General features: G+C 35.6%; 1 long non-coding RNA gene across 1 annotated transcript in view; it reads left to right on the top strand.

Moving 5' to 3' along the window:
- Nucleotides 1-23,454: 23,454 nt before the first annotated feature.
- LOC144329664 (uncharacterized) overlaps nucleotides 23,455-24,590 on the top strand; it is a 50,985-nt gene continuing 49,849 nt past the window's right edge. The window contains exon 1 of the long non-coding RNA XR_013395277.1: nucleotides 23,455-23,571. This is a non-coding gene — a long non-coding RNA (uncharacterized LOC144329664). The remainder of the gene's footprint in view (nucleotides 23,572-24,590) is intronic.

Below are 24,590 nucleotides of genomic sequence, written 5' to 3'. Positions count from 1 at the left end.
TATTTGCTCTAGGGTGACATTGAGAGTACGAATATCAGAATCCTTTTTTGTTTTCTATTCCATTCCCTGGACACATAGCACTCCTTCCAGAATCCTTATGTTCCCTCAAATTCGCAAAACTGCCCCCTGACTGTAAGTCATTACCCACAAAAAAAGTCATTTGGTGAGCTGATTTTCTCTCTCATGCACAGCGCATACAAAGCACCTCATTATATCTTGGTATGGCCTAGTAAACTGCAGAGACGTGGGGGCCACTGAGGAGCCTCTGCACTTCACAGTCCCTGATGAAGAAAGAGCCTCTGCAGTTTCTTCATCCTTTCACGTGCACTTCTTTAAGGAAAATAATCTCTAAGATGAAGAAGTCTTGCAGGCAACTGAAATTGAACTCCCTTTCTCCCCATACCCTCACTCCTATCACTCACTTTGTCAGTCCCCTTCTGCAGTCATCCAACACCCCCTTCCTGAAATTACTCTCACACAGATTTCTTACTCATTCATTGAACCTCTAAAGGAAATTGTTTGTATCTAGTAAGCTCTTTTCATATATTTCTCATCCTCCCTGGGAAAAGATTTTATTGATCCATGAATGTCATGACATTTCCAAGATGATGGCAGTTACAGAATTTTTATCATGAGCAAGGCTTGGTTTGGGACAAGACAGAAGATAGATGGGGAACTGGTGATGTCACATATGATGTACCACAGAATATGGGGGTATCAGAGAGCACATGTGCATATGTCAGCAAGGTTCAGTAAGAGATCAACATCTGAAAATAAAACTGAGCTAACAATGAAGCAGTGAGGAAACAGGATATTTATTCTTAAGAGAAAATTAAAACAACCATTAAAATTTCAGGTGGAACTTTGGGTTTGGAACTGACATTTTATGTCAATAGGCAATAATCATGGTGGAGTGTGTTTCCATAATGCATGTAAGTAATTTGTACATGGATAATTATTTTGCATTATTACTCAACGAGAGACCTATTATTTTTCCATGCAATAAGAAAACAGCATATTTGTAAGTAAGGCCAGTGGAATTGTATATTAAATTTTGAGAAAGAGATATTCATATAGGACACTTTGGTGCCTGTGGTAAATGAGGAAAGAGAGAGGAAAGAAGAGTGAGGTTCTGGGAGACTGGAAGTTAACTCAAGATATTGGAAGGGGATTGAAAAATTGGGGACTATAAAACCAGTAAAACATAAGAAGGGAAACTTGCTTTTATAAAGAATGAGTATTTTTTTTGTTTTGATTTCCATGAAGTACATGAAAATAAAATTATTCTTGACTGTAGTTCACCCAAAGGTTTATTGACCTTAGCTTTACAGCATTTGGATAAAGAGCTTATAAAATGCCTATCATACACAGGCCTGAGAAGCAAGAATTCTGCCTAGGGTAATAACTCAGGTGTCTGCCATTGACAAAAGTTGGCTGCTAGATTTCTTTGCAATGCAGTTTAGTTAAGTGATTCTGCAAATTACCTGCTCCTGCTATGTCTGTCAGTAAGGCATTCTCAAACAAGTGTAATTTTCAGTGAAGAAGCAGTCTTGGCAATCAAGTATAAAAGAAAAAAGCAGGAGGAGAGGGGAGGGCAGAAGCAAAGAATGCCACTCTAATCAATTCTGCCTTGGAGCGGAGACTCCTACCTAAATAACATGAGAGTTAATCAGCATTTTGTGTGCGGTATATAGAAAAAAATTGTCAATTTTTTATTGCAGTACAGATATCAAAGTAATGTTTCCATTACTGATTGACTTCAGACAGTGAATATGTTCCATCACAATGTAGCCACCACAGCTATTTCATTTAACGCTATTTTTATTTTGAAATAAAAGAACATACCTTATGAGATACCATAACAAAATATCATTTTAATATTCAGCCTTCTCAGTTTTTTCTTTCCTTTCAAGTTTTAATTCTAAGGAGCACTTCCTTGTGAAACAACCAAGAATTGTCTTGAGACAGGAATACTCCAGAATTAGGTTTTGGGAGAGTGTCAAAATCTCATTCTAATAGTAGGTAGCTATGAGAGAATTGTTCATGTCATCCTACAAATATACAGTGAGCATAGATTATATTCTAGACAATATTATATTGTTTTGTCATATATGGAGATGACTAAGGCTGGCTTCTAGACTTCAAGAGATGATAATATAGTTGGCCTTGTCCTAGGACCTTTAGAATTGCTCTGCCTTCTTTTTAGTCCATCATTATGTGTACAGATAATTTACCCGGCAAATTATAAGACACCGGAACAGGTATTTTCCATTGAATTTTCACAAGTGTGATGAAAAAAATTCCCCGACATAAGTATCAAAGTATAAATATGAGCTTCAAAAAGTCATATTGCAAAACTGCAAGTGAATTATTTCTAGGAAATTTACACCTGCAAAAAGGATACTTACTGTCCAAGTGGCAGCTCTTTAGTAAACTCTACACATTTGATTTCTTAGAGTTATTTATTAATCCAAATCCAGTTTTCTTACCAACCCCCAGGCTGAACAATTTTAGCTGGGAAGAGAGGTGGCCAACTTTCTAGGGCTGACTTTGATCCAGTAGAACATGGCTTTTACAAGCATTTACTTTACCAACTGGGAACTCAGTCCCCTTCCCTGTGAAAAACGCCCAGGCAAGTCCAAGGTAAAATTTCAGCTCTCATCTACTAGAATGAAAAAGGAAGAGATGGTCAACATAATCAGCTCAATCCAGCAATTTCTAGAGCAAGATATCCACCCTTTGAACTTTTATGTGTTTCAACATCCCAGGGACTCCCATTGTTCAGACTGCCTGTGTGTGGGGTGGTAAGGGTGGAGGGACTGCCTGGTTCATTTAAGCACATGTTGACCAGACACCTATGCAGAGCAGAATTTTTCTTACATCAGAAACAAAAACTTTAGTAATTCTAGTTTAAATGTGATTGAGCAGAATCAGAGATGCAGTTTATTCTCTCCTAATTTTTCTCTATTTATAGCCTCACTTAGTGACAGGTCTGTTGCACAGGAGTGGGCTCTTACTCAACACATCTGCTCCCCATGTGTTGCTGAGTCACACATACTTTTTTCATTACCAAAAGTAACAAATATTTATTTTCTCCTTGACAGTCCCACAGAGTTGTTGCAACAGCGGGAAAAACAAGTGGGATTCCATTCAACTTGGCTCATATAAAGATCCTTATTGGTGCTTGTGTCTCCACTACTAAGAGGCTTGTGGAAACCTTGGAACATGTACAAAGTAGAGCAATGGAAATGACTGGGAAAGAGGATCTATGAGAAAGACTGAAAGAATTGATATGGGTGTAGAAATAAAATTGTATGGAATTACAGATACACTGTTTCAGGTAAAAAAAAAAAAAAAAAAGATAGAGAATAGCCTACAGCTGAGTTTCCTCTAAAGCAAGTTTTATCAATCTGAGACAGGCTTCAGGGAACTTTTGAACCCCTCTGTCACATATTATATCCACATAAATCTTTAATTTTTGTATCAGCCTCAGATGTAATCATGCAATGTTATCTTAAGGTAATGACATAAATTATGTTTTTCTCACGATGATGTCAGAGGGCAGAGGTGAAAAACTAGGCTCTTCCACTCTTTGTGATTTTGTATTAGTAATTCTTTAATTTGCCTATTGCAGCTCTGGACTTACACATCAAACCACGTCTGACCTAGAGGACAAGGAGTGAAAATGAATAGTCTAGCCCACATCATTTCTCTGAATCAGTTTTATAATTGAACTGCACTTTAAACCTTATCTTTAGTCTTCTCACAAGTCTTATAAATGAATGTCACCCTGATTTGATTGACTGATCTTCGTTTCACACCCTTCATAAAGTAGCCCAAAATAGCTGCTGGAAAACACTACAAACCTGCTGAGTTTTAGCAGTCGTCAACTTCATATTGTCAGAATTTCTTGTGGGTGAGTTATAATTAGGTTTATTTATTAACTATAAAAGCTCCTGAAAGAAAATATCACAAATCATGCCATAGCCATCTTATCGTGTCACTGCTTCTTTCTTAGGAAAGACAACATCTTATCCACTGTCATTAAGGATCATTGCTTAGAAAGGAATTTTAGGAACTAAAAAGAATGACTTCATACTGTGACAGTGAATTTGCCTTTTCTTTAAACTGGCTTATTTGCTATCTTAATTGCATATGTGTGAAATCACAAACATTCACAAAATAGGCTCTACAAAGACATATTTGCTAGTATAATGATCGCTTTGCTTATATAATCTGGGAATGGACTTAGCATCATTACACACATTTTGAAAGAAAAAAAAAATCCTTCTATCAAGGTGGCCTAAATCAAAAAGAATGTTAGCTGACTTGAACATCAGCTGCTGCTTCGTGACCTTGATTGCGTTTAGATCACCTACATTCCCCCTGCTTCAGAAGAACCCACATTATGCTAATGACCCTACTTCCCAAAATATCTAACCCTCTCACATCTAGTTAAGCTAGTGCTATTCCAAAAACATAGATCACCCAAATGCTCAGGTGCTTACAGAAAATTCACCCTTTCTAATAAGTCATTTTGGCTTGCCACTGCAAGTGTTCATGCATAAAACATACAAGCTGAACTGAAGAATTTCTGTAAAAATATATGCCCCAGAATATTTTTCACAACTTAAAAATCATGTATTTTAAATTGAACAACCAATGTAATGTGGGAGCATAGCAGTTTTTAAGATGTAGTTAAATACTTTAAAGAATTATTTTTCTACCTGTGGCTTAGCTAATGCAATCTGTGTTACTTAACTTTCCAAAAGCTATTAAGTAAAAATGTAAAATTTCTTTCACTTTTACATCTAAAAACTCAACTTTCTGCTCAAATGTAAACTGTCTGTGGGGATACGAAATGCAATCTCAAAATGTAATCTGTTTTCTAGTCTTAAAAATCATCTGACAGCTCTCCAAATGCAAAGTACACACACATTTCAAAAGTTAACCTTCAGGAAGTATAAATAGAATAGAGAAGCACCTTGCTGTCTCATTGTGTGTTCAAATAGCGTAAATTGATTCAAAATCTATTAAGATTAATCTTTCAAAACTAATACTCTGTGGTTCGAAGGTTACTGAGATAGTATCCCTTCATACCTTGACATGTTTTATCATATCTCAAAAGTATCTTAAGGGGTCACATACTATCTGATGTTTATGTAGGTTATAGGCCCATTCCATTCATAGGCAACCCAAGCTATTTCTTGTCAGACAGAAACTGATAAAACTTCAATAGTATTCAAGAACCTTTTCCAGCAAAGTAACTATCCCATTGCCATAGAGTAGCATTAAAAAAAAATGGTAGTCCAATGTATTATGAATGCCTATTTTCATAAACAGGCTTTTAGGTGAATGTGTAAGCACATAGTACTATGTCTGAAAGCTAGCTACTAAGAAAGAAACATTTATCTCTTATAAGAGTGTCTTTAAGTATACATCAATTCAAGAAAAATGATATGGCAGAAAAGTAGTTGTGAAATGAATGTGAGCAATAAAGGCAACCAATAGGAATAACTCAGGTTGAAAATATTTGTCTCAAGAATAGGATTTTGGCAGAATCCCCAGATTATAATTTCAACTCTCTATTCAAATTTGCAATCATAAAGAAATCCAAAAATGATAACATATTGTCTTTTTTTCCCTAATGAAACAGCCATATATTTGAGACATATTTTTGTCTGAAATTAAATAAGATTCTGATAGACCTGCGAAAACATGTGGACAAACAATTTGACTATTTTTAACATTGTTGTCTCTCATGAAATTAAGTTGATAATAAAACCTGTGGACTGTGCCTTCATGGAGAGGGTAGACAGCATTTACTGGGAAGACCATTGCCACTGATATTTTTGAAATGCCTCAGAAACTTAGAAACAAAAACATTATTAAAATCTCTTCTCCAGGAAGTTTTGTTCTCATTCGTTAAAATAATCCACCATTAAACATTATTCCATTATTCTTGTCCTTAAACATTATCCACTCCTTCTTCTGGCGAAAGGCAAATGCTGCTCAGACAGGAATTCTTGAAGCCTGGTGTTCACATGGATAGGGGAATGTGTCTAGCCAACCATGTGAGTAAGGACCCTGCAGTGAGCCACAGCATAGACTGAAGAGATCAATTTCTTGTCTTCAAAAAACACATATTCTTGATGTTCACTGCAGATGTCAGAAGCAAACTTCAGGGAGAGTGAGACTAAAACGATCTTCTAAGGAATGATAAGAAATATTTTGTTAACAATCATGTGAGATTGGAAAGTAGCACTCCTAGAAAAAGAATTTCATGCTATCATATACCATCTGTTTAAAATAATGAAACCATTTTAGAAGTGAGAAATGTCAACAAATATCTTTTATTTGACTATTGTAAGTAATCCAAAAATTGTTTATGTCCAAATTACTAAGCAATATTGTATACACCTGGAGTCAGAGTATTATACACTGCTACACTATACCAGGTCTATAGGTAATGCATTCATATATTACATGCCTATCCAGTTAATGGTTTACAATTTCTTTTATATAGTATTATTTTGAAATGTATTTAGGTATCAAAATGAAATGTTTTCAAAAGAAAGATCCGCTAAGCAAAAGAGAAAACTCCTATAGCAGGAGTTCCATTTGAGCTCCTTCCCTACTTGTCAGGGAAAACTAACAACAAATATATAAGTAAATAAACATTTAGCAAAAAAATGATAAAATCCACTGACCTTCTGGTAATCTTTTATTTAAGAGTATGAGGTTAAACAAACAAGAGAATATGAAGGAGGAAAATAAGATGGAGGAGAACAAAGTTTTCAGAAGTGCTTAATAGAACTATTGTATGCCAAATATCTGCTCTATGGGAAAAGCAAATTTCACAATATTTTTATCAATTCTGTATTCACACATCTGATCAAGGTAACATCTTAAAATGGGTAGATGAAACAATGACATGAAAAAACCAAAAGAGAACCCAAAGATAAGTTGATATAAATGTCAATTTAATTCATTTAAAAATCTCATTTGTGTTGAGACTCTAATTCAGCAAGAAGTGTTAACTCTAGTTAAAAACAAATTAATCAAGTCTAGTATCACAGATTAGTAAATCAAGGCCCACCCAAGGTCATATAGTTAATATGTGGCAGAATTGGGATTTTATTATGCAGTACTAGAATTAGAAATCAATTAAAGTCCTTTGATAAAGATTGAGACTTTGTAAGCATCTTCCAGTTTGGTATAGAAATGGGTTAAACAATAAATGTTGATTAAGAAAAATACCTAGAAACCTCAGAAATACTACTTAAACTTCATGGAAGATGAGTGCTGATTTATCCCACAATCTCTAACCAGATATCCCCTTTTAATTCCTATAACCTAAGATTTCATTTTTTCTTTCCATGAGATATTGCTTCCAGTGGAGTTTAAAAAGAAGGAAAGAACCTTTCAGATTACTAATTCTAAGCATGTAATATGCCCTCATGATAATTACACTTCTCTCCACTTTCTCCACTGCATTTCACCTGAATAGAGCTGGAACTAGATCTATAAGCAATCATAGTATATCCAATGAGAGATTCTTTATTGTTATTTTAATTAATTTTGTCACCCAGGCTGGAGTGCAGAGGTGTGATCATAGCTCATTATAACCTCAGAGTCCTGGGCTCAAGCCATCGTCCCACCTGGACCTCCCAAAGAGAGATTCTATTTTTAAATCTAGGATTAGGCATATCTACCCCTGGGTAGCTTTATGGTGAGTTGACCGGAAAAGTAAATTTCCTTTTTTTTTTTTTTTTTAAGGTTCTACCATTTTTTGAAACTAAATACATGTAACATAACAATTGAAGTAACAGTGAGGTAGGGGGAAAATATAGTGGCATTCTTTATTTTTATTTGTTAAATGAGGCAATCTGATTCACAAGAGGAAAATGTAAGGTCTTTATGAAATGCAGCAGTAGTACTCAAGGTAATTTGGATTTTTATATTAGATATCACAGATGTTAAGTGCATGCCCAATAGGTAATAATCTATTTAGGGAATAAACAACTTCAGTCTGTTTTAAAAGTATTTATATGTTTTATTTTATGACTAAATATTATCATTGAGCTAAAATAATTTATACAGCTACAAACATGAAAACATTAACTGTGGATGTAATTCAAGCAAGTGCAAGTATCACCTGTCAGTTGGCTGTTATGAAAACAAATTATAATTAAAACAAACTTAAATTAATTCAATTTCTCTAAAATTCTTTGCAAATACAGTACAGCTATTTGAGAAATGAAAACTAATTTGACTTCCATTACTCATAATTAGCATTCGTTAATAAGGCAAGAACTTTTAAACAAGCTATAGCATCTCTGCCTCCAAGAGTAGAAGGACTGACTTTTATTACATTTAAAACATAATTGGTAACTTAGATAACTTACCTAAAGCAATCCAGCATTATGAAATTTTGAAAAGAACTTAGCTGCTCTGGGCTGTAATCGTCCTGAGGAAAAACTGTCTACTTTCTGTTCCGAAATAGCCCACCCAAAGACTATCAAAAACTACTAACTGAAATGTTGTGATAATTTGAAGGCTTTCTTCTCTTCTTTTTGTGTAAAAATCAACATGTAATAGACAAGGAAAGTTTAGTCGGCTCTTTCAATTTTGCAGGTACGTGAAACATTCTTGTATACCTTCAGAGAATGAGGCTAGATGAGAAAAGGGTCATTTTATACCTAAGACGTGGTTAGAATTTAATTTCCTTTTAAAATTTATTTTGAGCAAAGGAAGCTTTACTTAAACACACTGTGTGATTCCACTGGATTGTCACAGACTTCCCTCATCTGTCCAATTGTTCTGCTCACAGCATTCAGGAAACCCTGCTCGCCATCTCTCTTGTTCAGTTATGTCATTCTTCCGCTCTCTTCTTGTTCAAAGGCTCTTGAAATCTCTTTTCTTTTTTTTTTTTTTTTTTTTTTTTTTTTGAGACGGAGTCTCACTCTGTCACCCAGGCTGGAGTGCAGTGGCCAGATCTCAGCTCACTGCAAGCTCCGCCTCCCGGGTTTAGCCATTCTCCTGGCTCAGCCTCCCGAGTAGCTGGGACTACAGGCGCCCGCCACCTCGCTCGGCTAGTTTTTTGTATTTCTTAATAGAGACGGGGTTTCACCGTGTTAGCCAGGATGGTCTCGATCTCCTGACCTCGTGATCCGCCCGTCTCGGCCTCCCAAAGTGCTGGGATTACAGGCTTGAGCCACCGCGCCCGGCCAGAAATCTCTTTTCTTAATACAGATTTCTATGACGAAGAAATACAAAAGAAAGAAAGCTAATCTTTCTGCCCCTAATTTTTTTCTCACTAGCACATTTCTACTATACAGCAAAACCACTCCTGGATTAGTGCTTGTACTTTAGCACTTTCCTATCAGTGCTTGCATAAAATGAGCTATAAATGCTTCATCCAAAATAGATGGTGACTTTTTAGGCTTTATATAACCACGTTCTTTTATATGTTAATCCATAAAAGTTCTCTTCATTTGAGATACCTTGAGATCAAGGACATTATCATTTTGAAATAATTCTGTGGATCCCATAGAAAATGTTCATGTGGCATAAAAAACAGCACGCTATAGAATTTGCACTAAATCTGCTCAGCACAATATCCAAAAGTTTGCAGAGAATTGGAGCTAAATTGGGTGAGCTGGTGATTATACTTGCTTTAAACCAACAGCAGAGATTCACTAGCCAAACGAAGCGAATGCCTCATGTTGTTAATGCATAGTTTTAAACAACAAAACTACAACAAATACACTTATCAAGTTCTATGTCAGTAAATTATAAAATCTAGAAGTTGAGAAGGAAGTCAAATATGTTGATTCTCACACTGACCAGAATATAAAATATAGAATGAGAGGGTTTGAAAAAAGAAAAAAAAAAAAGGAAATAAGAATGATTTTTAGGCTTTTCAGGGGCCATCCCACAATATTCTGTTAGATTTCAAAAAGCAGATATAATTAATTGCCCACAGACATTCATTTAATCAGGTGTTTTTCATCAAATGTCTCCCTAGAATTTAAAGCTGATTGCAGTCCTAAAATGCTATGATATGTACCACAGGCTCTGAAAGATCCATCTGGTATATGTAAGTCAATATGCATTTTGGAAGGCTCAAGGCATCTTCAAAAGTCAAAACCAACAATCTACTATCTGCAGTTTACAAACTAAATCATACTGGTATTTTTGCCTGCATTAGCCAATTTACCCTTCATTATAATGTAAACTAATAACTAGAGCCAATAGCTAGTTATTTCCCATTTTACAAATATAAATTGGGTCCAGAAAGGATAAGTAATTTGTCCAAAATTATATTTCCTAAGAATAGCAGGACGGGGATGTGAATTCAGAACCTGAGAATTTAGTCATTTTGCTCATCTGAATCTCACAAAGCTCTTGAACAAAACCTTATTCAACATGATTGGCACTAGAAGTTGATCATCTACTCTAAGAAATCAGTTAAGGTAAGAAATTATCTTAAACAATTTACAGGACAGACAGACATGGATAAAGAAATGGATATATTAACAGATTTATTTGTAGATATTTTCATATATGGCCAAACTTTTTCTTTGGTGGGTATCCTATTTTGTGCTCCCCACAAAGTACACGCTGAGATAAGTATAAAGCGCAAGTGACTCGTTTGAAAGTGGTCCCAGAAAGCACAACAAATAAAATAGGGAAGATGATTTAGAGAAGGGAAGAAAAGTCATCAAGGTGTAGGTTTAGCTGTGAAAAGTAAAATTCAATCTCACTTGAAATTCTCTGAGGAACTGTGTGGTATTTCAAAACTATCCTAAAAATAATAACAAAAAGAAATTTTAAAAAGATAGAAAGCTGGCTGTATATTTATTCATTGATTTCCATGCCTCATTGAATCAGAGTTTTACTCGGGAGCATTAAACCCCTAGCACTTTAGGTGGCCTTGGCGCTGGACTGAGCAAGCTTCTGGATCTCTAAGAGAAATGATCAGGCAGAGAGTCAAAGGAATGCAGGTGTGTGGCATGTCATGCTATAAAACTGCTGGGCACGGTCTCCTGAAAGTGCAGGTGAACACAGAAAAGCTGTGGATGGAGCATGAAGTGTCCACAGCGTCTGCTACTACTATGAGCAGCAGAGGAGAGTTCCTGGTTGGAATTTCTCATCATTTTTCTTGCTTAACCCACAGCTCTTCCCTATTTTTGATAAATATAATTTTATGTTCCCTTAAAATGAAGTAAGAAATTAAAGATACTTGGAAAGAAAAGTGTAGAATCCTTTAGGTGATTTATTTTTTCATACTTTTATAAACTTTCCCAAACCTTTACAACCATTTTACCCTCAACAAATTCTACAGAATGCTTTTCGGAAATGTTCTATAATAAATCTTCCTAACAACTTAAACAACAACTTTATTTCATTCTGCAATATTTCAACTGTATACAAAATAATTTCTTCAAAATAGATATGACTCTTGGTAAATACACAATTTAGCTGGTTGGGTGGCTAAGGTAGATGAATCATCAAGATTTCTGCTTGCCTTGGACATCAGGTGCTATGTTTACCAATGAAGTTAAGACCATGGGCTAACCTTGTGGGGATTTTTTAAGTGGAAATTGCCACTGTTGCTGGTATTTACTGCTGCTGGGAATCTTACTCTCAGTCCCAGAAAAGGCTCATCATTATTTACATTTTACAAAATAAAATGCAAAGAAAAAATGATTCACTGTGTGGTCTAAAAAGGCCACACTATTGCCATGTACACTTACACCCAAGTCACCAGAAGGCACACCCATGGCTAACTGATGAGGCAGGTCACCCATTCATCTAAACAGTGAGGCAATGTGATTAGAAAAACGTTAGATAATTAAATAAATAATTAAATATATTGATGTCATTAATCCATGTAATCACAGCCTTAAATAATGACTGAAATATATTACTTTTGTAAGAATCAATCACAAATCCTAGCCAAAAACATAAAGTGGGCAAGCATGTCAGCCTTGCTGTCTTCTCCTTTCTTGATACTTCACTCATGTTTAGGCACTTTTGGCCCTTTGTCTGTCCCGCCTCAAATACTCCTCCTTCCATCATATGGAATAATTGCTAGGAAGCAGGCACTCATTTCAGGACTTCATTTCTAGGTTCCATTTGCATCAAAATGGGGTTGTATGACTAGTTTTTAATGGGATAAAATGGCTGGAAGCAAAGTATATTATTTAATGGTCCAGATATTTGAAAAATGAGCATGCCTTCTCCCTTCTCTTTTACTATCTATTGGCTGCATATCAAAGCCTAGTGTGTCCTGGAAGATAACATGACTTCTGGCAGCCTGGTCTCTGAATGTCTGAATGAATTGATCGTGACTCTTTTCTAGCCCCAGTCTCTGAACTGGAACTACCTTAGACTGTTTAGCTACAGAGAAAAAGAAGGATTTCTGGAGTCTAGGTTTGAAACAATGCTGTGTGCTTCCCCAAACCATGTCATTTTCCTGGTCATACAAGAAGACTATAATGCCTAGCCTCTCCTATTTTTATATTGGGTAGATGTTTCTGCATTCTGGCTAATGGAATTTGGGTATAATTGACATATGCTATTTCCAGACTCAGCCAGAAAGCTTCTTCCACAATCCTGCATTCTCACTACAAGTCTCCTGCAGTCTCCTGGAGCTGCATGCTGAAGATGGAAGGCTAGGTCTTGAATTGCTTAGGTGGGGCAGCTTACATTGACTGGGACATGACTCATGACAGGCATCAGAGTGTTCATTGAACACATTTGGTAAACCATCACCTATAGCCTGTTCCTGCAGAACTTGATCTAAGGGAAGAGATTAGAAAACAAAGCCATTAATGTATATGTTGGTTGCTTCTGTTGTGTTTGGTAATATGTTGCAAGAAAGAGATAGACTAAGAATAAAGTGGCTAAGTTTGCAAGCAGAAATAAATGAGAATGAGAACCTACAATTTTTGAGCCTTGCTAACCCCTTCTAGATCCCAAAGTGTAATAAATAAAATTGAGGAAAGTCTCTGACCCAGTGAAACTTTTCAGTTGAACAGAGTGACTCAGCTTTGTGCCCAAATTCAGTTGAGGGATCCATCCTTCCTAAAATTCCTGATAGCCTCAATAGAGCTGGCATTAAGCATAGAGTCAGAGACTTGAATGAGGAATTAAAAGAATGAGTATCTTTGTGAACTACATCCCAGAAAGAACTTTAGGTGTGGCTACTAGGCCATATAAATGACAAGAAAGATAGATTAGAAGATACTGTTTGTGACAAAACTATTATTTTAAAATAAGAAATAATGAGCTTAGTCTAAAACATTGGAGGATTTGGGGGTAGTGTTAACCATTAGCAGACTAAGAGGCAGTCTGCAAAACTTGTGCAGTCCTCACAGAAGGCAGAGCCAGGCACCCCCTAGGAGAGGTTCTTGCAGAGAGTGGAATTAGCATCTAATCAATAAACTTCTCCCTCTTACAAAGTACATAGTCTTTACAATGTTCATCAAGCAAGTTTTAGAATTTTTCTATGCCAGCTTCTGTTACATGGAGCCCATTTCTTACCTTTTCACATGACAATGTTGTCATGCTATTGGGTTTTAGGGATAGAACCAGATAAAAAATCTTTTCAGGTTATAGGATGCTGACCCAATGAAAAAAACAACACATCGTCAGTAGATTCTAGACTTTGAGTTGGAGGCAGTGACTGAATGAATTTTGTCCACCTCAATGGAGAGTTCATTAATGTTTTCTATGTGTAGAAGTAAGAGTGAAGTAGTTATTTCACATTGGAAGTACAGACTTTGGCAGAGAAAATGCTATGTGTTCACCAAAAGCAACTTTCTTGACTTTCAAGAAGAGTACATTTTTCATACATTATGTTGATTAGTTTGAGGTTCTATGATTGAATCCTGGCCATCCGAGTATTCCTGTGAGTAAAAGTGATGTATGCCAGTTTCACACATGGTCGAAAAAACATCTGTATGATAATCTATTCTCTTTTTTCCCTTTTGCAGAGATGTTAGAAGCCAGTTCTTGAGAATGGTAGGACCACCTGGTGGACATAACCTGGGTCGGTGAATGACTGCATGGAGCAGAGTCCTATCTGTCAAGACATCAGATTATGATGTAAGCAATAAACATGTATCTTGTTAACTCATTAGATTTGGGAATCGATTGGTACAACAGTGTATTAGTTTCCTAGGACTGACATTATAAATGACCACAAACTCAGTGGCTTAAAAAAAACAGAAATTTATCCTATCACAGATCTGGAGGCCAGAAATATGAAAGCAAGGGGTTTGGCAGGGTCATGGTCCTTCCAAAGAGGGACACTCTAGGGAAGGGTCCTTCCTTGCCTCTTTCAGTTTCTGGCGGCTGCTAGCAATTCTTGGCATTTCTTGGCTTGCAGATGCATCAGTCCTATCTCTTCCTCCTTTTTCACATTGACTTCTCCCCTGTTTCTGTGTGTGCATCTCAAATATTCCTCTGCTTTTCTAGAACACACTTGTCATTGGACACTTTTTCCAACGACACTTGCCATTGGATTTAGGCTCCCCCAATTCAACACACTAGGAGCATTTAGCTTATTCAGTCCATTGAGCTCTCAAGCTATTCTACACAACTTTTTTCTCAGAAAAATAACTCTCCAAAACAGAAGTCAATGTTTCACAAATTGTAGTAACCAAAATGATTTTGGATGCTATACATGTGAATATTAATAATTACATTTGTCATTTTAAGGTTCATTCCTAATTATATAAAGTTTCACATTTAAATAGATGTATTATAAAAGACAAAAATGTTAAATAATTGAAAAAAAAAAAACTTCTATCTATTGGTAAGCAGTAGAGAAGCTTCCTGAAAGTAAAGGGGCTTTCCTGTATCCTTAAAATCATGATGTTGGGAGGCTGATGACACTGAAGAAGATGAAAGGTGGTCTCTGATACTAGGAATTAGATATTGAGGAACACGACAATTGCCCAGGCAGCCTCCAAGTTTGGACAAATTATATCAAGGAGTGACTGGCTTTGTGAAAAACTGCAAAGCTTCCAACTACATGCTCATTTTGGAAAGATCAGTAGGTCACACTCTTCCTTCAGAGTGTGTCCGTAAAAGATAACTTCTTCAGTCACTGAATATCAATGATCATAGAAATTAAAACACAGAAATAAGTACATATCAGAAGTCGCAATACTGAAGAACCACACTGAGCATGATGTTGGATCAAATGCAAAGCTTTGTGTGCACACACACACACACACACACACATTTAGACTAACAGGACTTGTGTTCCTTATGCTGGCCCATCAAAATAAGAGAAAAAAAGACAACAACATAAATTAAGAAGTTATTTGACAGAGGATTCTTTGACTCAATAGTAATTAATTTGGTAATTAATTACTGAATTGTAATTAATTATATTTAATTAAACAATAAATTAAAAGCCATTTGAACACAGACATGACAACTAGTTTCATAAAAATCCTCTCCAAAAGAAAATGTTCAAGAACTTTATCATAGTCTCTATTATACTTAGCATTTTTGGCAGCATATTCACCATGGATATCTCACCAGACATGAATCCTATCAAAGTTTACGTAAATTAATATCAATTTTAAATTGAATGTAATTTGAACAAATATATTTTTTGGCTTATTGTAAAGATATGAAATTAAGGCATCAAATAGCAGCACTAAGTCTCATTCTTATAAATAGCTTATGGCCCAAATCTTCCTAAAGTCAACAGAAAGGAAAGACAATTAGCACGTTACTGATATTAATGTTCATTCTGTTCTTATTTCCAAAGCTATTTTATTTGCTAATTACACTTTGATTAATGGTTCAGTCTAGGTTTGTAATATCTCCCTTTTAAATGCATTAAATACCAAAAATATGCTAATTTGAGAATAGGATTATCAACTGAAAAATAGTAGTGGGTTTACTACATCTTCTCATCTATTTTGACCATTAAAAAATAAATCTCTCTTCACACTGCTCTGGACATTAACTGCAAATCAGATATATATTAAATGAGTTTCCTCTCATCTTATTTCCCATTTTATTTTAGTACATAATTTACTTTCTTTGACAGTATTTTAAAAAATCAACCTGGTTAATAATAAGATTGCAATTTGGTGGCTTCTAGACAATAACTTTACATTTTCTCTGTTATTCTCTCTGGTTAAAATTTAAAACCTTGTTAAAACAAATATTTTAATTCAGTCAGGCTTGGGTGGGGCCAGTCATTATACATTTCTAATACTCTCCTTTTTGATGACAGTGCTGCTGGTCTGTGGACGAGACTTTGAATAGCAAATTGCAGTCACATCAGGTAAATGTTCAATTTTCATTTTATTAAATTTATACTGACTTCAATGACTATAAAGCCGTATACTATTAACCTAAAATGACAATATTCAAAAAGAAAAAAAAATCACACAAAGGGAAGTACACACAGAAATAGGATAATTTTAAATGTGTTAAACCCCTTTTATACTCTTTAAATATGTTTTGCATGTTGTAACTGTGCAACAAGCTAGTTCAGTAGTCAACACTTCTCAACTCTACTAGCAATTCACAAACTATGCTAACACTCAACCACAAGGTTTCCTTGTATCTTGCTCATTTATTGATTTTCCATATTTTCAGTGTCCACACGTAATCTTGGCAGCCTAGCAAGACCTGATCTCTGATTTCACAGCCATATGCCACTTAAGTAATAGCAGAGTTTGCTTGCACACATGGAAACATGAGCATTCTTAAAAGTATCTCTCTTGGGGTCTCACCAAAAGGGGCCAATTTTTCGATATCATTGTTCAAACCTAACTTGGATGAATATCCACCTGATCTCCTGTAGTGTATTCATTTATCTTTGCCACAATGTTATCCATAAAGATCACCTATTGAATAAATGACTTATCAAAAAAAGGAACTTATTGGACACTAGTCTAACAATTCACCTGAAGAAATTATTTATTTGTTTGTTTGTTTGTTTGTTTGTTTATTTATTTATTTATTTATTTATTGAGACAGAGTCTCCCTCTTGTCGCCCAGGCTGGAGTGCAATGGCGTGATCTCGGTTCACTGCAACCTCCGCCTCCTGGGCTCAAGCGATTCTCCTGCCTCAACCTCCCAAGCAGCTGGGATTACGGGCACCTACCACCACGCCCAGCTAATTTTTGTATTTTTAGTAGAGACAGGGTTTCGCCATGTTGGTCAGGCTGGTCTCGAACTCCTGACCTCAGGTGATCCACCTGCCTCAGCCTCCCAAATTGCTGGGATTACAGGCGTGAGCCACCGTGCCCGGCAGAAATTATGTTATTTATAAAAATTCAAAATTTTATTCATTGTTACCTGCATGTACATGTACAGACACACACATATAAAACAGGTTTATAGATAGAGAACTTAAAGAGCCCAGTGAGAAAATTAAACTGTTAATAACAGAAATGTTGAAAAGAAGCATTGAACAACCCTGGCATTTTCTACATAATATGTTCTTGTACCTGATAATAATATTAATAATATGCTTACTTGGAGACAGTATGGCATAACAGTTACAAATATGTGTACTGAAATCAGAGGGCCTTAGTTTGAGTCCCAGTTCTTTTGTTCTATAATCATGTGAATTAGGATGCTTTACTTAACCATTCTGAGTCTCAGTTTCTTTACAATAGCTTCTGCTTTAAAAAATTACATTAACTTTTGTTGCATAGCAGAATCACTAAATCACACAGGCATAGATGAAGAAGCATTATTTTCTCACTCATCACTGTGTGAGTTTGCAGGTTAGCTGGGAGTATCTATCTTGTAGATTAAGTCCAGATCAGTTCCATATGTAGCCTTCTGGGACCTGGGTTAGAAGGACAGTGATTACCTGGAGACATGTTTTTCTCATAATACAGTTCGCAAGCTTCCAGGGGATTGAAGAGTGAAATGTACTGTTTTTTAGTGACTCAAGTTTGATACAACAATGTCATTTCAGCTCACATTTTGTTGGCCAAACCAAGTCATATGCCAAGCCCAACATCAAGGAGATGTGGAAGGAAACTCCTCCTCATGAGGTAGTAAGGGGAAATCGTTAGGGTGGTAAGGCAGTAATCATTATCTAAACAATAATCTAACCTTTACCAATGTCTTGTGAGGGATTTAAACTGCACTTCAAATGCTTAGATAGGGATGTATAGTAAGTATTCCATGAATGCTTAGAGAAGAGAGATATTTAGTGTAACTATGAGTCAGAACCTGGTTTGGTTGTTCACCAGCCGTTTCCCTTTTGTTCTTGTGCACATAGCTTGATTGCATTTCCCAGTTTCTCTTTTATTTAGATGCAGCCATTTATTTGAGTTCTGGCCAATGGAAAGTGAACAGACATGATATACTGGACTCAGTCTGGCTCACAAAAATCCCCCTACCAATCTCCCATGCTCTCTCTTTCTCATCTGCAGGCTTGAAACAGAGGTCCTAGTGGAAGACCCGGAGGCTCCAGTTCAGAGTGTCCAGCTAGATTTTTGTGATGATGGAAATGTTTTACAACTTTACACACCAATAAAATAGTAGGCAAATGATGCTACTGAATACTTCAAATGTGGCTTCTGCAGCTGAGAAGCTGAAATTTTCATTTTAATTAATATCTTCATATGGTTAATGGCTACCATGTTGTACTGGGCAGTTCTGAGGAAGGCAAAGACACTAGATAGATGGAGTCTGAAATGTTGCATGCCAATCATTTAATTGAACTGTGATATGAGCTAGAAATGAAATTCTACTTTGCTAAATTACTGAGATTTGGAGGTTGTTTCACGGAACTGTTAGACTATGCCAACTAATAAAGGGGCTGTAAGTAACAGAATTACGTGTTCAGGCTTTAGCATGAGACAGAAAAAGGTTTCGATCCTGGCTCCACATTTAGTAACTATGTAGCATTGGGCCAGTTACTTAGCTATCTCCTTTGCCTATTAAAAGAAAATATTACCAGAACCTACCTAATATGGTTATGTGGGGATTAAATAACACGTTGCTCTTACAATAACATATGAAGCATAGTAAAAGCCTAAAAATAGCAGTTACAATTGTTGCTAAATAGTTGAATAGCTGAAAATATACAATTCACAAGGGTCACCCCCAATCTCTCCTTACCTTAATGAAATATTTACGATAGTTTTGTATGTGAGAACAAGGATTGAGGCAAGTCATCACTTTAGTCAAATAGATTTGGACAGGATGCATTATAGCAGTATAAAACCACATTTTAGTATTAAGCCTGGGACTTTAATAAACTGCATGGAAACAGAGAAATAAAAAGAATCCAATCTATGTTATAAAAATGATTAAAGGGAGGGAATGCCTTAAAGAGGCATGCTAATTAATAATAATAAAATTTAAAACCATAGTTGAAAACATACTCAAAAGGAAATAATGTAGCATGAAAATTCTAAAGAGATGTGTTTGGTAGAAGAATAGTTTTCTGCTAACCCCACCAAGCTACCTTGACTATGATTTGTTTGGGATCCTCATGATTAGGGAAAACACAAGTGTGTGTGGATGTCCATGCAGGTGCTGAGAGAAGAAAGAGTGGGTATGGAGAGCGAGTGGGTAGTAGAACCCTTACCCTAAATAAAAAGCAAATTATTGTGGAAGTATAAAATTTTCATAATAATTTAACAAATTACCACCAGGGCAATGTCATATGCATTTTAAAGCAACATTTATCATCAATTTAGAAATGCCTTATTTCATCTAATTAAAACAGAGCTTAATACATTTTATGATGGAAATTGATACCAGGAAATGATACAATTTAAAATCATATTTATTATGTTTTAAAGCAAGTGACTTATTTTAGGATGGAATAGATCAACTCATTCCAAGCGATAACTTTCTCCGGTTTCAGCTACATTGTTAAAACTTGAAAAATTATCAGGAATTTCTCTCTCATGGTGATATTTAATTTGAGTAAGGCCTTTCACATTTGGTCTGATTGGCATATAAATCAAGAACAAATATTTCTTAAATGCTTATTTAAAGTACTCATTTGCCAATTTTTGAAATATAACTCAAATGTTATGGAAATGAAAATTAATGTTCTACCCATATATTTCCTAGAACTTCTTAATTTAGGGCAATTTTTGTTTGCTGATTTGTTTTGGTTTTTTTGAGCCCATTTTTCCATATCAGAAAAAATAATTTTAGATTATCATCTCCCTTAGATCATCTCATCTAGTCCAATGGCTTTAAATACAACCAATAAGTCAATGACTTCCAAACCTCTATCTCTATCTCCCTCCTTGACTGTTTAAGTCCACTTTTCTAGGATAACAAATAAATAGAACATAGTGGATTTCAGCAACATGTGTTTCTTGTGTGCAGCACTCCAGTGCTACAACTCCAATGGCCTTGACTCAAACAGCTCAGTGTCATGTGTCTTCTCATCTCAGATACCAGGCTTAAGGATCAGAGAATCACTGGAACTTACCACTTTCATGGTGGAGGGCAAGAAAAAGGGGCCAAACTAAAACATGCAAGCCAATTTAAAGCTTTTTCTTACACACAGCAAATGTCAAGTTTGCTCATATTCTATTACCCAAAGCCATTTGTGTGGGCTAGGAAGCACGTTCTGTATATAAATGTGGAAAGGGAGGGAAGGGGACAAATACTCATGAACAAACAATGCCAGCTACAGCACTACGCTTTTTCTGAACTCAAGGTTCATATGGACATTAGAGCTGCTTGATAACTCCACCTGCATGTTTACCAAACATTTTGCCCTTACCATGTCCAAAATTGAAACTTTGATTTCCAGTGCCCCCTCGAAGCTGCAATTCACTGACCTGTCTTTCCTAGCGCAGTAAATTTCATTATTATCCAGTCTATGTTCCCAAGCACTATACCCTAGCAGTGTATCCTATCAGTAAAGGCTAGTATTTACCGAGTCAAATCTGGGCACTGGATTGCTTATTATACTGGAGGAAAGTCGTGTTTTTATATAATTTTAAACCTTTGTATTATGAAAACTTTCAATTATATATAAAGTAGACGGAATGGTATAATGAATTCTATGTGCCCAACTTTAATGACTATCAAATTCATGGCTAATCGTGTTTCACTAAACCTCATTCACTTTACCTCCCCAACAGCTTTTTAAACAAATTCCAGATATCACATCATTTCATCATTGGTATTATACTATAAAAAGAATAATATTTTTTAATCATCAAACAAATCACCATATGCTCCTGGTACCCTGCAATAGGTTCCCTTTGCTGCTGGAATAAAGTCTAATTTCTCTGATACCCATAGTATCAGCCCACACCTACCTCTCTAAACCCTTTTCTCTCATGCTGCTATCACCTTCATCCAATAAGCCCTGAAACACTGAAATTTCTGGTCATCTAGTGTTCCTTTTGCCACCAAAGCTCTGCCACGCAATCTTCACATGGTTATATTCATTTTATTATTTAGGAACAAGCTTAAATGCTGACGTCTTAGAAGGACATTCATTGACGATCAGTCTTAATGATCAATATGATTCGTGGCTATTTTTTAGCTTATTATCTGCTGTCTGTTCACTCCACTAGAATCTGAACATCTTGAGAGAGAGTTAGTGTTTTTTATTATCACATCTTTATGTCTAGAACAGTGCTCTTTTGTTAGCATATATTTAATAGATATTTATTATATGAATATTTTTGTTTGTACAGGTTGGTGAACTTCTACTACTTGGATCATAATCCTCAGTATTTTCATTTAAAGAGTTAAATCCATTTCACTAAGTTACGTGATTTCTAGAACTTACTATATATTCTTGCCTAAGAATTGGAATTACAGAAGACAAGCACAGAAATAGGGGAATGCTGTCTTGCCATGTTAAGATTAAATGCATTGATATGCTTGTGTTTGATTCAAGTGAAGGATAAGGGGTGTGAGCTGGATTTGGGAATGCACAAGGCACTGAAGAGCAGTGAAAGGTAGATCCAAAATTCCTCCTGGGACATAATTTAGACAGCTTGAAAGTAAAAATGAAAGATCAAAATGGTTTCAATTCTTATTTCTGCTATTGTGACTTCTAGACATAAAAGTTCTAACACATCCAATGATTTTGTATGAATTTTTTGTTAGCTTATTTCTCAACATAAAACCACTGAGAGTCATCATCTCTATCTAATTTTTGACCACATTTAAAGCAAATGGACAAGCAATAAAATAAAATATGCAAGCAATAAGCAGAAGGGAGCATACAAGGATAGCTTATCAGTAAAGATTGCATCACCAAGATCAGATCTGTGGGTGCTGTTGTGGGGATGGTTAGTAAACGTTGTTAACATTCCCATTATCTCCCTCCAAATAATGCATAATGTGACAGTTTCTACAAATGCAGCCACTGTCACCACTTCCAGCCAGATTACTGCCCCTAAGCTCCTTGTCAAGAGAAATTTAGGAGTTACCAATGTTTAAAAGTATTTTAAACCAAAAATTTATTACCTAGGGAGATTTTGTTTGTGAATAAAGTTTCTTTCTACCACTTCAAGTGGATAAGAAGACAGAAAGAAAATAAATTGTGCTTGACATTAAAACTAGAGAAGCTAGAGAGAACCGGGACATCCCTTGCAGATAACTTCAGCGTAAGTCAAAGGAAAACAAGGAGAAAACTTGTAAAGCTGAGGCAATTTACCAGTTTCCTTATCTTGCTGTTTTGTGTTTTACATATATAACAATGAGTTACTAAGGCAAATGTCATGTTAGGAAGAGAACACAATCATCATGATAGGAAGACCCATGTATCTGGTACAATAATTTCAAACTTAATTTTGAAAAAATGTAGTTTTTATTTTCTACAACTGAGTCTAATTTAACCCTAACTCCATTCTGCTCAGGAGAACAGAAACATAATTTGCCACTTCAAAGCAGTCTAGAGGATTCCTCTTCCCTTTCCCTTTCTTCCTTGTATTGTATATAAATGCCAAGGTCACTGAGGTGAAATGTGACATGAGGTGAAAGGTGGCATCTCGTCCTTCATCACTACATGCCTATCGTGACATAGAGGACTAAATATATATCCTCCATCTACTTTCTGGAATTAATACCTTCATGATTATGTCAATTGAGGTGTACAGTTCTCATGTGGTCTTTTATATTATTCAGGCCACGTATACTACTGCAACTCTCCTCCAAGTTGGCTGGCAAAGCTATGCCAACCTTATCCAGAAAAACTATGTCTATACTGTAAGTCTTTTTGGTGCATGCAGAACTGATTTAGCCATTTCATTTTATCCTCTACTGCCAAGAAGGAACATAGAACGTCAGCAGCACAGATTTTATCTAACTGCAGATCTCTAAAATTATTAAGGGATTCCACTTTGTCCCCATCAGTTTAGAGTTAACTCAAGTAAGAGAGGAGAGAGTAAGAAACCCATACCAGTCTCTGGATTGCTAAACTCCTTCCTTCAGATGTCATGATCTTTCTCCAGTCTCTGTTCTAGTGTAGTTTGGGAAAGAACTCCTTGTGTGTGATCATGTTTGTTTGCTTGTTTTTCTCAAATCTTATTGTCTATTACCTGAGAACCACTTCAAATGTAAAAGGCAAGAATTTTAGGTCTATGCCTTTGTTCTGATGTTTTCCTGAGACTGTCCTCCCCTAAAATAATGAATGCTTTCTCGTGTTGCTGCCTGGAATAAGGAAGGAAAGTACCTAGTGACACAAGGAGATGTAATGTTTAATACTTTAACGCTTTGCAATACTAGTCATCAATAATAAGTTTTCCAAACTTAATCATTTAACTAATGACATCTTAGTATTAGCCTTTATGTTACATGTCTATAAAACGTCTTATAAAGATGTAGTTTGAATTTGCTTCATGTTATATTCTCCTTTTGTTTATTTAGGAAAATAACATCTACTAATTTAAAATTTGTCACATCCAAAATTTGTGCTATAATAGTATAGTGGTAAATGATGGTGTATCAGGATTCTCTCTTAACTATTACTGATATGTTTAATTTACAGAATGGAAAGAGTTTAAGAGCTTAAAGAAGGAATCTTGTTATTTCTTTCAAGATATATCAGTAATATTTATTCATGAATAACCACTTGTTCTAAAATTTAAATGAAACTGAAAATTATTCAGAATATTGTAGCTGAGGCAATTATCAAAGCTGTTTTATACCAATTACGATTTTTATAGACAAGCTAGCACAGGCTATTGTGCTCCTTGCCATATAGAATTCAAAAACTGACGATGAAATTATTTTGCAAATTTGTAATAAGAGTAATCCAGAACATGAGTATTTAGAATTTTGTTGATTTATAATTTTCAAGGTCACTTTCAGTCTCAAGCTCATTATGCTCACTAGCAACTCCATGAAATATGCACAATGATGTATTTTTATTTAAATGATAAGCAATTAGATTCAGAAGAGGTAAAATATTTACTTGAGGTCATGAGTCACAGATATTCAAAAGTAGGGGTAGCACTACATGATCTGAAAAATAACCCAATAGTTTTTCTACTTATTATCCCCCTTGAAATTATGTTTGAAAATCGGGATGAACGTTTTAACTGTATTTAGAGATGGGTTCTTTATATTAGCAGCACAATGTA

The sequence above is a fragment of the Macaca mulatta genome, chromosome 7 (assembly GCF_049350105.2).
Source record: "Macaca mulatta isolate MMU2019108-1 chromosome 7, T2T-MMU8v2.0, whole genome shotgun sequence".
NCBI lineage: Eukaryota > Metazoa > Chordata > Mammalia > Primates > Cercopithecidae > Macaca > Macaca mulatta.
This window is presented reverse-complemented; position numbering and strand designations above follow the sequence as displayed.